Consider the following 13,344-nt stretch of genomic DNA (forward strand, 5'->3'; position numbering starts at 1 on the left):
GCAAAGGTGTTCAAGCTTAAACCTGAAATAGACCTCAGAATCAGTCAGGGGCAAGGCACTCCCAGAATCAGAGTTCACCTGCAGACAGGATCTCCGTGCCCTCCAATTAACTGCGGGAGGGTATGTTCTCAATCGCCATCAGAGTATCAGAGGCTGAATTATCCCTTCTTGTACGCTTGCTGTGCGATATAGGAAAATGAGAACGCATCAGAAAGAGTAGAAGACATCACTGCAGCAATGTCTTTTAATGTAAATGCGGCAGAAACTGGCAAAATACCTGGCACCGCTTGAGCGGGTGTTAAAGGATATGACGCTTGGACAAAGCTGCGGCATACTCTGCATCTCATCTGTATCTTGAGAAGCATCCGCTTTAGACAATGATGTATCAAAAAAAATGTGGCCTTTATATTGCAAAGCCCTCTCAACACATGAAGGGCAAAAAGGAACAGGAGGTTCCACAGGGGTATTCAAACACATAGAACATGGGACAGCTTGAATCATATCTGAATTCATGATTTAACAGAAAAATAAAAACAACAACTTGACTTGTCTCTTTAAAAATAAGAATTATTTTCAAAATATATGAAAACTGTCAGTACCCAAGAACCCTCCAGATGGAGCTACTTACACAGTTTTGCAAGCAAAGTGACAAACGGTTAATAAACTCGTTATGCTTTCAGACACCAATGAAGGAAAAAAACGGCACCTCGCCTCAGCAGCTCTGCTGAGGGGCCTATCTGCCCCCTCGATCCACCAAGCAGACAAAGACGAGCTCTGGATCAATACTACGATGCCCAAGACCGCTTGCTTTGTAACCATGCGGTCGTGGTGTCTCTCAAACAGCATCTACTACCAGTCTTGACTTTCCGGAAGTGAACACTGCGGGGCTTCTCTCCAGCCCCAGCACGCCAAAGAAAGTCCCGCCTGTCGTGGGCGTTGCTCTAAGCTCAGAGAACGCTATCAACTGCGCCACAAAAAAAAGTTGACACGGACATATCAGACCGGGGCAAAGTATAAATGTAACCCATGCAGTCGTGGCGTCTCTTATCATGTTATCACAGCTATAGGGTACAAACACCAATACACAGTCATGAACCGGGGTCTCTGGTAATAAATGTTTTCAGTCACCAATAGTCCCCATAGTTCTTCAAGCAGTGGTGCCTTCCGTTTAGGTTCCTGTCTTGTCTCTCCCTTTCATCCATGTCCTATAGCTTTCGTATTGTATCCCATAAGTAAGGATGAAATCCGTGGACTCGTCATATCTTGTAAAAGAAAAGGAAATTTATGCTTACCTGATGATAAATTTATTTTTTTTACGATATGACGAGTCCACGGCCCACCCTGTCATTTTTTTCTAAAGACAAGTTTTAATATTTGTTAAATTTCAGTCACCTCTGCTCCTTGGCTTTTCCTTTCTCTTCCTAACTTCGGTCGAATGACTGGGTTGGGAGGGAAGGGAGGAGCTATGTATGCAGCTCTGCTGTGGAGCTCTTTGCCTCCTCCTGCTGATATCCGTGGACTCGTCATATCGTAAAAGAAATAAATTTATCAGGTAAGCATAAATTTCCTTTTTTCATATTGGCAAGAGTCCATGAGACCCACCCTTTTTATGGTGGTTATGATTTTTTTGTATAAACAAATTCCTTTTTCTTTCATGTAGAGTCCATGAGCTAGTGACGTATGGGATATACATTCCTACCAGGAGGGGCAAAGTTTCCCAAACCTCAAAATGCCTATAAATACACCCCTCACCACACCCACAAATCAGTTTTTACAAACTTTGCCTCCTGTGGAGGTGGTGAAGTAAGTTTGTGCTAGATTCTACGTTGATATGCGCTCTGCAACAGGTTGGAGCCCGGTTTTCCTCTCAGCGTGCAGTGAATGTCAGAGGGATGTGAAGAGAGTATTGCCTATTTGAATTCAATGATCTCATTCTACGGGGTCTATTTCATAGGTTCTCTGTTATCGGTCGTAGAGATTCATCTCTTACCTCCCTTTTCAGATCGACGATATACTCTTATATATACCATTACCTCTACTGATTCTCGTTTCAGTACTGGTTTGGCTTTCTACTACATGTAGATGAGTGTCCTGGGGTAAGTAAGTCTTATTTTCTGTGACACTCTAAGCTATGGTTGGGCACTTTTTTATAAAGTTCTAAATATATGTGTTTAAACATTTATTTGCCTTGATTCAGGATGTTAAACGTTCCTTATTTCAGACAGTCAGTTTCATATTTGGGATAATGCATATGAATAAATCACTTTTTCTTACCTTAAAATTTGACTTTTTTTCCTGTGGGCTGTTAGGCTCGCGGGGGCTGAAAATGCTTCATTTTATTGCGTCATTCTTGGCGCAAAAATTTTCTTGTCATTTCCGGCGTCATACGTGTCGCCGGAAGTTGCGTCATTTTTTTGACGTTTTTTGTGCCAAAAAATGTCGGCGTTACCGGATGTGGCTCCATTTTTGCCGCCAAAAGCATTTAGGCGCCAAATAATGTGGGCGGCTTTTTTGGCGCTAAAAAATTTGAGCGTCATTGTTGTCTCCACAATATTTAAGTCTCATTATTTATTGCTTCTGGTTGCTAGAAACTTGTTCATTGGCATTTTTTTTCCCATTCCTGAAACTGTCATTTAAGGAATTTGATCTTTTTTGCTTTATATGTTGTTTTTTTTATTACATATTGCAAGATGTCTCAGATTGACCCTGAATCAGAAGCCACTTCTGGAAAAACGCTTAACTGAGTTTCAGTTCTACCAAAGCAAAGTTCATTTATTTTAAATGTTATAAATGTTTATCTTTAGCTATGGTTTGTAATAAGTTATTATGATATACTTTTACATGCAGAATCCATTAGTGTTTATGCTTTATATATTTCCATTCTTACATCTTATGTACAAGAAATATTTAGAAGATTTATAAGAAATATTTTTCAGATTCTATTTTAAAGGCTTTGTCTGACTTCGTGCCTTCTAATAAAATTTTTAGGTCTTTTTCACTTCTTTTTTAATTATTGAAGTTTCAAATGACCACCAACATACTGATTTATCCTTCTCTGATGATGTTTTTTCTCTTTCAGAAATTTTCTTCATCAGATATTGACACTAACAAATCTACTTTTTTATTATTTTTCTATTATTAAAGTACATTTGTTCTTTGTTGAAAAGGTGTTGATTATTTTGGATATTAAGGTAACTAGTTCTTTAAGACTAGCTGACACTATTTCTGCCTATTTATTTCTTCTGTGTTTTCAGAGGTTTTCTTTCCAATTCCCCATTCTAGGGAATGGAATAGGCTGAGAATTTTCTTTTATTCCTTCTTCAAAGGTTTTAAACTATATTCTTTGCCAGCAGTTAAATTCAATTTGGAGGGTTCTCCAATTTATTGGGGCTATCTCTCTACTTCTACTAATTATGCTATTGTTTCTATAGCAAAATAGTATTTATTTTCCTTTAGATAGTTGTATCTTATTTATGGAAAATTATTTAGTTTCAGGTACTTTTCTTGGTCCTGTGATTTATTTGGATATTGCAATTGCTTCATTTTTTCTGTTTACTTTAAGATCAAGTATCAGATTATGATTTATTTTAGCATTGTTTAGGGACAACATTTACTAGACTAGGTGCTGTTGCATTTGTCTTGTTGTTTTGCATTTATTGATTATGCAAGTCCACTGTATTGACTGGTCCTTTAAACTGGACTATCTTGCTAATTATTTCATTTGTGTCTTCATTTTATTGAATATTTTCGCAAATGAGGGTTAATCTATATCTTTAGCTATTTTAGCTAGAAGAATTTTGTGATTTTTAAAAAAAAAAAATAAAAAAAAAATCCATATTTCTTTTGTTCTGAGATAATCAATTATTTGTTTTATAATTGGATTCAATTAACTGTTACTCTGGGCTTCAAGATTGAGTTCTAAGACTAAAACTTTAAGCTTATACTAGTTTGGTTGTTCTTATTAAGGAACGAATTCCTGAGTTCTTTCCCAAGTAACATGTTTTTAATTGGGGTTCGAAATCAGCTCCCTAATATTGCGATGTACGTGCCGTATTCCAGCTTGGCTGGTAAGGGGCAGGTTAAGACTTCTTTGAAATTTATTTGGTTCTATTTTGTCCAAATTTCTTTGATTTTATTCCAGTAAGGCTAACACTTTAAGTGTGTTTCTGTCCTATATATTTTGGATACTGTTGAAGCATGGCTGGGCACCCATGGGGTTCAAGCGCTGCTCAGACCTGGAATCTTCTGGGGTATTTCTTCCAGTTCCTTTTTTAGGAACCGGGTTTGGAGTTTTATTCAAACTATTTTGCCTTTTTATGGTCATTGATAGCGTTATTTGTTTTCCTTAGATACAATAAATGCATATTTTCATTTTTCTGTTTTCATTCAGATTATTTTCTGAGGATGCGGAATCTCATATGATTCGCTTGCTCTTCAGGACATAGTTAGAGGATCTTTTTTTTCGAAAGCTCTTGATTCCTCAAACAAGGGTCACCTTTTTTAGGTTTCCAGATAGTTTGTGTCACTGTCTTTGTCTCTATCAGACAAGGGATAATTCTATTGGGTTCCGTCTGTCGGTACTTTTAGTCTCTATTTCCTTCAGTTGCTATATATGCACAGAAGTTTTAGGTCTTATGGCCACAGCATTGGATTCAATTCCCTTTGCTCATTTTCACTAGACAGAACCTTTCCAGTCTTTTATGAGTGTTTTCTCCAACATTGGTGTGTCCGGTCCACGGTGTCATCCATTACTTGTGGGATATTCTCCTCCCCCACAGGGAAAGGCAAGGAGAGCACACAGCAAGAGCTGTCCATATAGTCCCTCCCAGGCTCCGCCCCCCCAGTCATTCTCCTTGCCGCTCTGAACAAGTAGCATCTCCTCGGGGATGGTGAGGAGTTTGTGGTGTTTAGTTGTAGTTTTTTATTCTTCTATCAAGAGTTTGTTATTTTAAAATAGTGCTGGTATGTACTATTTACTCTGAAACAGAAAGAGATGAAGAGTTCTGTTTGTGAGAGGAATATGATTTTAGCAGCAGTTACTAAAATCGTTTGCTGTTTCCACATAGGACTGTTGAGATGAGATAACTTCAGTTGGGGGTAACAGTTAGCAGGCTCTTCTGCTTAAGGTATGACTAGCCATTTTCTAACAAGACTGTGTAATGCTGGAAGGCTGTCATTTCCCCTCATGGGGACCGGTAAGCCATTTTCTTAGTCTCAAACAGAATAAAGGGCTTATTATCGGCTATAAACTGGTAGACACTTTTAGGGGCTAAATCGATTGCTTTATTTAAGTATTATATGCAGTTTGAAGTTGTATTTCACACTTTTATAACATTGGGGAACGTTTTTAGCACCAGGCACTTGTTAAGACACCTTCCCAGTCAGGAAGGGCCTTTCTCTGTAGTAGGCAGAGCCTCATTTTCGCGCCATTACTGTGCAGTTAATTTTGAGTTCAAAAGAGGGTCTGGAATCCACTAAAAACGTTCCTAGAAGGCTTCATTTGGTATCTTATACCCCCCTGGGATTGGTGAAGTTGCAGCAAAGGCTGTGGCTGGGACTGTAAGGGGGTTAAAATTAAAAACGGCTCCGGTTTCCACATTTTATGGGTTAACAGCTTGAAAATTGGGGTGCAATACTTCGAATGTATTAAGACACTGTGGTGAAAATTTGGTAAAGATTGGATAATTCCTTCATAGTTTTTCACATATTCAGTAATAAAGTGTGCCCTGTTTAACATTTAAAGAGACAGTAACGGTTTTGTTTTAAAACGGTTTTTGTGCTTTATTAACCAGTTTAAGCCTGTTTAACATGTCTGTACCTTCAGATAGATCATGTTCTGTATGTATGGTAGCCAATGTGGTTCCCCATTCAAATATAGTGTGATAATTGTGCCATTGCGTCCAAACAAAGTAAGGACAGAACTGTCACAAATTGTAAAGTTGCCCAGGATGATTCCTCAGATGAAGGGAGTAGACATAGTTCTACATCATCTCCTTCTGTGTCTATACCAGTTATGCCCGCGCAGGCGACCCCTAGTACTTCTAGCGCGCCAATGCTTGTTACTATGCAGTAATTGACGGCAGTAATGGATAACTCCATAGCTAATATTTTATCCAAAATGCCAGCATTTCAGAGAAAGCGCGATTGCTCTGTTTTAAACACTGTAGAGCAGGAGGGCGCTGATGATAATTTTTCTGTCATACCCTCACACCAATCTGAAGTGGCAGTGAGGGAGGGTTTGTCAGATGGGGAAATTTCTGATACAGGAAGAATTTCTCAGCAGGCAGAACCTGATGTTGTGACATTTAAATTAGAGCATCTCCGCGCATTACTTAAGGAGGTACTATCTACTCTGGATGATTGTGACAATCTGGTCAACCCAGAAAAATTGTGCAAGATGGACAGTTCCTTGAGGTCCCGGTGCACCCTGATGCTTTTCCGATACCTAAACAGGTGGCGGACATAGTGAATAAGGAGTGGGAGAAGCCAGGCATACCTTTTGTCCCTCCTCCTATATTTAAGAAATTGTTCCCTATGGTCGACCCCAGGAAGGACACATGGCAAACAGTCCCTAAGGTCGAGGGGGAGTTTTCTACTCTAGCCAAGCGCACGACCATTCCTATTGAGGACAATTGTGCTTTCAAAGATCCTATGGATAAAAAATTGGAGGGTTTGCTTAAAAAGATTTTTGTACAGCAAGGTTACCTCCTTCAACCTATTTTGTGCATTATTCCTGTCACTACAGCGGCGTGGTTCTGGTTCAAGGAACTGGAAAAGTCGCTCAGTAGGGAGACTCCGTATGAGGAAGTCATGGACAGAATTTACGCACTTAAGTTAGCTAATTCCTTTATTTTAGACGCCGCTTTGCAGTTAGCGAGGTTAGCGGCAAAAAATTCAGGGTTTACAATTGTGGCGCGCAGAGCGCTCTGGCTAAAGTCTTGGTCGGCGGATGTATCTTCCAAGACAAAATTGCTTAATACCCCTTTCAAAGGTAAGACCCCTTTTGGGCCAGAATTGAAAGAGATTATTTCAGTCATCACTGGGGGAAAGGGCCATGCCCTCCCACAAGATAAACCTTTCAAGGCTAAGAATAAGTCCAATTTTCGTTCCTTTCGCAATTTCAGGAACGGACCGGCTTCAAACTCGGCAGCCTCTAGACAAGAGGGTAACGCTTCCCAGACTAAACCAGCTTGGAAATCAATGCAAGGCTGGAACAAGGGTAAACAGGCCAAGAAACCTGCTGCTGCTACCAAGACAGCATGAAGAGGTAGCCCCCGATCCGGAACCGGATCTAGTAGGGGGCAGACTCTCTCTCTTTGCTCAGGCTTGGGCAAGAGATGTTCAGGATCCCTGGGCACTAGAAATAGTCTCTCAGGGTTATCTTCTAGAATTCAAGGAACTACCCCCAAGGGGAAGGTTCCACATGTCTCACTTATCTTAAAACCAAGTAAAGAGACAGGCATTCTTACATTGTGTAGAAGACCTGTTAAAGATGGGAGTGATACTCCCAGTTCCAACTGTGGAACAAGGTCAGGGGTTTTACTCAAATCTGTTTGTAGTTCCCCAAAAAAAAAAAAAAAAGAGGGAACTTTCAGACCAATACCTACAATCCAGGAGGGTCAGTTTATGACTACCGTGGATCTAGTGGATGCGTATCTGCATATTCCTATCCACAAAGATCATCATCAGTTCCTAAGGTTCGCCTTTCTGGACAAACATTACCTATTGTGGCTCTCCCATTCGGACTAGCCACTGCTCCAAGGATTTTCACAAAGGTGCTCGAGTCCCTTCTAGCGGTTCTAAGACCCAGGGGCATTGCAGTGGCACCTTACTTGGACGACATCCTAATTCAAGCGTCGTCTCTTTCAAAGACAAAGGCTCACACATTGTTCTAGCCTTTCTCAGATCTCACGGGTGGTAGGTGAACATAGAAAAATGTTCCCCGTCTCCGTCAACAAGAGTCCCTTTCTTGGGAACAATAATAGATTCTTTAGAAATGAAGATTTTCCTGACAGATGTCAGAGTCAAAGCTTCTAAACGCTTGTCAAGTTCTTCACTCTGTTCTACGGCCTTCCATAGCTCAGTGCATGGAAGTAGTAGGGTTGATGGTTGCAGCAATGGACATAGTTCCTTTTGCACAAATTCATCTAAGACCATTACAACTGTGCATGCTCAAACAGTGGAATGGGGACTATACAGACTTGTCTCCAGTGATTCAAGTAGATCAGAAGACCAGAGACTCACTCCGTTGGTTGCTGACTCAGGATCACCGCAGACCAGAGTGGGTCATTGTCACGACCGACGCCAGTCTATTAGGCTGGGGCGCAGTCTGGGATTCCCTGAAAGCTCAGGGTCTATGGTCTCGGGAAGAGTCTCTTCTCCCGATAAACATCCTGGAACTGAGAGCGATATTCAATGCTCTCTGGGCTTGGCCTCAACTAGCAAAGGCCAGATTCATAAGATTCCAATCAGACAACATGACGACTGTTGCTTACTTCAACCATCAGGGGGGAACAAGGAGTTCCCTGGCGATGAGAGAGGTGACCAAGATCATCAAATGGGCGGAGGATCACTCCTACCACCTGTCTGCGATCCACATCCCAGGAGTGGAAAACTGGGAGGCGGATTATCTGAGTCGTCAGACCTTTCATCCGGGGGAGTGGGAACTCCACCCGGAGGTGTTTGCCCAGTTGACCCAATTATGGGGCATTCCAGACATGGATCTGATGGCGTCTCGTCAGAACTTCAAGGTTCCTTGCTACGGGTCCAGATCCAGGGATCCCAAGGCGACTCTAGTGGATGCATTAGTGGCGCCTTGGACTTTCAACCTAGCTTATGCGTTTCCACCGTTCCTTCTCATTCCCAGGCTGGTAGCCAGGATCAAACAGGAGAAGGCCTCGGTGATTTTGATAGCTCCTGCGTGGCCACGCAGGACTTGGTATGCAGACCTGGTGAATATGTCATCGGCTCCACCATGGAAGCTACCTTTGAGACAGGATCTTCTAGTACAAGGTCCATTCGAACATCCAAATCTAGTTTCTCTCCAGCTGACTGCTTGGAAATTGAACGCTTGATTTTGTCTAAGCGTGGGTTTTCGGATTCTGTGAAGCAAGAAAACCTGTGACTATAAAGATTACCATAAAATATGGAAAAGATATATCTGTTGGTGTGAATCCAAGGGATTCTCATGGAGTAAGATCAAAATTCCTAGGATCCTTTCCTTTCTCCAAGAAGGTTTGGATAAGGGATTATCAGCGAGTTCTCTAAAAGGACAGATTTCTGCTTTATCTGTCTTGTTACACAAACGACTGGCAGCTGTGCCAGATGTTCAAGCTTTTGTTCAGGCTTTGGTCAGGATCAAGCCTGTTTACAGACCCTTGACTCCTCCCTGGAGTCTAAATTTGGTTCTTTCAGTTCTTCAAGGGGTTCCGTTTGAACCCTTACATTCCATAGATATCAAGTTGTTATCTTGGAAAGTTCTGTTTTTGGTTGCTATTCTTCTGCTAGAAGAGTTTCTGCATTATCTGCTCTGCAGTGTAATCCGCCCTATCTGGTGTTCCATTCAGATAAGGTTGTTTTGCGTACTAAACCTGGTTTCCTTCCAAAGGTTGTTTCCAACAAGAATATTAACCAGGAAATAGTTGTGCCTTCTTTGTGTCCGAATCCAGTTTCAAAGAAGGAACGCTTGTTACACAATTTAGATGTAGTCCGTGCTTTAAAGTTCTATTTAGAAGCAACAAAGGATTTCAGACAAACGTCTTCTCTGTTTGTAGTTTATTCTGGCAAGAGGAGAGGTCAAAAAAGCTACTGCTACCTCTCTTTCCTTTTGGCTGAAAAGCATCATACGATTGGCTTACGAGACTGCCGGACGGCAGCCTCCTAAACGAATCACAGCTCACTCTACTAGGGCTGTGGCTTCCACATGGGCCTTCAAGAACGAGGCTTCTGTTCATCAGATATGCAAGGCAGCGACCTGGTCTTCTCTGCACACTTTGTCCAAATTCTACAAATTTGATACTTTTGCTTCTTCGGAGGCTATTTTTGGGAGAAAGGTTTTGCAAGCCGTGGTGCCTTTTGTTTAGGTAACCTGATTTGCTGCCTCCCTTCATCCGTGTCCTAAAGCTTTGGTATTGGTTCCCACAAGTAAGGATGACGCCGTGGACCGGACACACCAATGTTGGAGAAAACAGAATTTATGCTTACCTGATAAATTACTTTCTCCAACGGTGTGTCCGGTCCACGGCCCACCCTGGTTTTTTAATCAGGTTTGAAGAATTTCTTTCTCTATACACTACAGTCACCACGGCACACTATAGTTTCTCCTTTTTTTCTCCTAACTGTCGGTCGAATGACTGGGAGGGACTATATGGACAGCTCTTGCTGTGTGCTCTCCTTGCCTTTCCCTGTGGGGGAGGAGAATATCCCACAAGTAATGGATGACACCGTGGACCGGACACACCGTTGGAGAAAGTAATTTATCAGGTAAGCATAAATTCTGTTTCTTCTAGAATATGGTTGGAGGATCAATTTACCAAAAAGTTTGTTGATTCCTCAGACAAGGTTAGGTTTCCTGATAGATTCAGTGTCCTTGACTCTGTCTCTGACAGACAAGAGACGTCTGAAATTGGTTTCAGCTTGTCGAAACCTTCAGTCTCAATCTTTCCCTTCGGTAGCCTTATGCATGGAAATTCTAGGTCTTATGACTGCTGCATTGGACGCGGTCCCCTTTGCTCGTTTTCACATGCGACTTCTTCAGCTCTGTATGCTGAACCAGTGGTGCAGGGATTATACAAAGATATCTCAATTAATATCTTTGAAACAGATTGTACGACACTCTCTGACGTGGTGGACAGACCACCATCGTTTAGTTCAGGGGCTTCTTTTTGTTCTTCCAACCTGGACTGTGATTTCAATAGATGCAAGTCTGACAGGTTGGGGAGCTGTTTGGGGGTCTCTGACAGCACAAGGGGTTTGGGAATCTCAGGAGGTGAGATTAGCAATCAATATTTTCGAACTCCGTGCAATTTTCAGAGCTCTTCAGTCATGGCCTCTTCTAAAGAGAGAGTCGTTCATTTGTTTTCAGACGGACAATGTCACAACTGTGGCATATGTCAATCAAGGAGGGACTCACAGTCCTCTGGCTATGAAAGAAGTATCTCGAATTCTGGTATGGGCGGAATCCAGCTCCTGTCTAATTTCTGCGGTTCATATCCCAGGTATAGACAATTGGGAAGCGGATTATCTCAGTCGCCAAACGTTACATCCAGGCGAATGGTCTCTTCACCCAGAGGTATTTCTTCAGATTGTTCAAATGTGGGGACTTCCAGAAATAGATCTGATGGCTTCTCATCTAAACAAGAAGCTTCCCAGGTAACTGTCTAGATCCAGGGATCCTCAGGTGGAGGCAGTGGATGCATTGTCACTTCCTTGGAAGTATCATCCTGCCTATATCTTTCCGCCTCTAGTTCTTCTTCCAAGAGTAATTTCCAAGATTCTAAAGGAGTGCTCGTTTGTTCTGCTGGTGGCTCCAGCATGGCCTCACAGGTTTTGGTATGCGGATCTTGTCCGGATGGCCACTTGCCAACCGTGGACTCTTCCGTTAAGACCAGACCTATCACAAGGTCCTTTTTTCCATCAGGATCTCAAATCCTTAAATTTGAAGGTATGAAGATTGAACGCTTGATTCTCAGTCATAGAGGTTTCTCTGACTCTCTGATTAATACTATGTTACAGGTTCGTAAATCTGTATCTAGGAAGATATATTATAGAGTCTGGAAGATTTACATTTCTTGGTGTTTTTCTCATCATTTTTCTTGGCATTCTTTTAGAATTCCTAGAATTTTACAGTTTCTTCAGGATGGTTTGGATAAAGGTTTGTCTGCAAGTTCCTTGAATGGACAAATCTCTGCTCTTTCTGTTCTTTTTCACAGAAAGATTGCTAGTCTTCCTGATATTCATTATTTTGTACAAGCTTTGGTTCGTATAAAACCTGTCATTAAGTCAATTTCTCCTCCTTGAAGTTTGAATTTGGTTCTGGGGGCTCTTCAAGCTCCTCCGTTTGAACCTATGCATTCGCTGGACATTAAATTACTTTCTTGGAAAGTTTTGTTTCTTTTGGCCATCTCTTCTGCTAGAAGAGTTTCTGATTTATCTGCTCTTTCTTGTGAGTCTCCTTTTCTGATTTTTCATCAGGATAAGGCGGTGTTGCGAACTACTTTTAATTTTTACCTAAGGTTGTGAATTCTAACAACATTAGTAGAGAAATTGTGGTTCCTTCATTGTGTCCTATTCCTAAGAATTCTAAGGAAAGATCATTGCATTCTTTGGATGTAGTTAGAGCTTTGAAATATTATGTTGAAGCTACTAAAATTTCCGAAAGACTTCTAGTCTATTTGTTATCTTTTCCGGTTCTAGGAAAGGTCAGAAGGCCTCTGCCATTTCTTTGGCGTCTTGGTTAAAGTCTTTGATTCATCATGCTTATGTCGAGTCGGGTAAAACTCCGCCTCAAAGGATTACAGCTCATTCAACTAGGTCAGTTTCTACTTCCTGGGCGTTTAGGAATGAAGCTTCGGTTGATCAGATTTGCAAAGCAGCAACTTGGTCTTTGCATACTTTTACTAAATTCTACCATTTTTGATGTGTTCTTCTTCTGAAGCAGTTTTTGGTAGAAAAGTACTTCAGGCAGCTGTTTCAGTTTGATTCTTCTGCTTATAATTTCAGTTTTTTTCATTATAAGATTTAAACTTTATTTTGGGTGTGGATTATTTTCAGCTGAATTGGCTGTCTTTATTTTATCCCTCCCTCTCTAGTGACTCTTGCGTGGAAGAACCACATCTTGGCTATTCATTATCCCATACGTCACTAGCTCATGGACTCTTGCTAATTACATGAAAGAAAACATAATTTATGTAAGAATTTACCTGATAAATTCATTTCTTTCATATTAGCAAGAGTCCATGAGGCCCACCCTTTTTTTGTGGTGTTTATGATTTTTTTGTATAAAGCACAATTATTCCAATTCCTTATTTTTTATGCTTTCGCACTTTTGTCTTATCACCCCATTTCTTGGCTATGCGTTAAACTGATTTGTGGGTGTGGTGAGGGGTGTATTTATAGGCATTTTGAGGTTTGGGAAACTTTGCCCCTCCTGGTAGGAATGTATATCCCATACGTCACTAGCTCATGGACTCTTGCTAATATGAAAGAAATGAATTTATCAGGTAAGTTCTTACATAAATTGTTTTTTTTATGCTTTTTACTCCTTTATCACCCCACTACTTGGCTATTCGTTAAACTGAATTGTAGTTGTGGTGAGGGGTGTATTTATAGGCATTTTGAGGTTTG

General features: G+C 41.1%; 1 protein-coding gene across 1 annotated transcript in view; it reads left to right on the forward strand.

The window, feature by feature from the left end:
* SMARCA5 (SWI/SNF related, matrix associated, actin dependent regulator of chromatin, subfamily a, member 5) overlaps positions 1–13,344 on the forward strand; it is a gene marked incomplete in the record, with an annotated part of 249,902 nt that overhangs the window by 50,316 nt on the left and 186,242 nt on the right.

Source organism: Bombina bombina, chromosome 2 (assembly GCF_027579735.1).
Source record: "Bombina bombina isolate aBomBom1 chromosome 2, aBomBom1.pri, whole genome shotgun sequence".
NCBI classification, from domain to species: domain Eukaryota; kingdom Metazoa; phylum Chordata; class Amphibia; order Anura; family Bombinatoridae; genus Bombina; species Bombina bombina.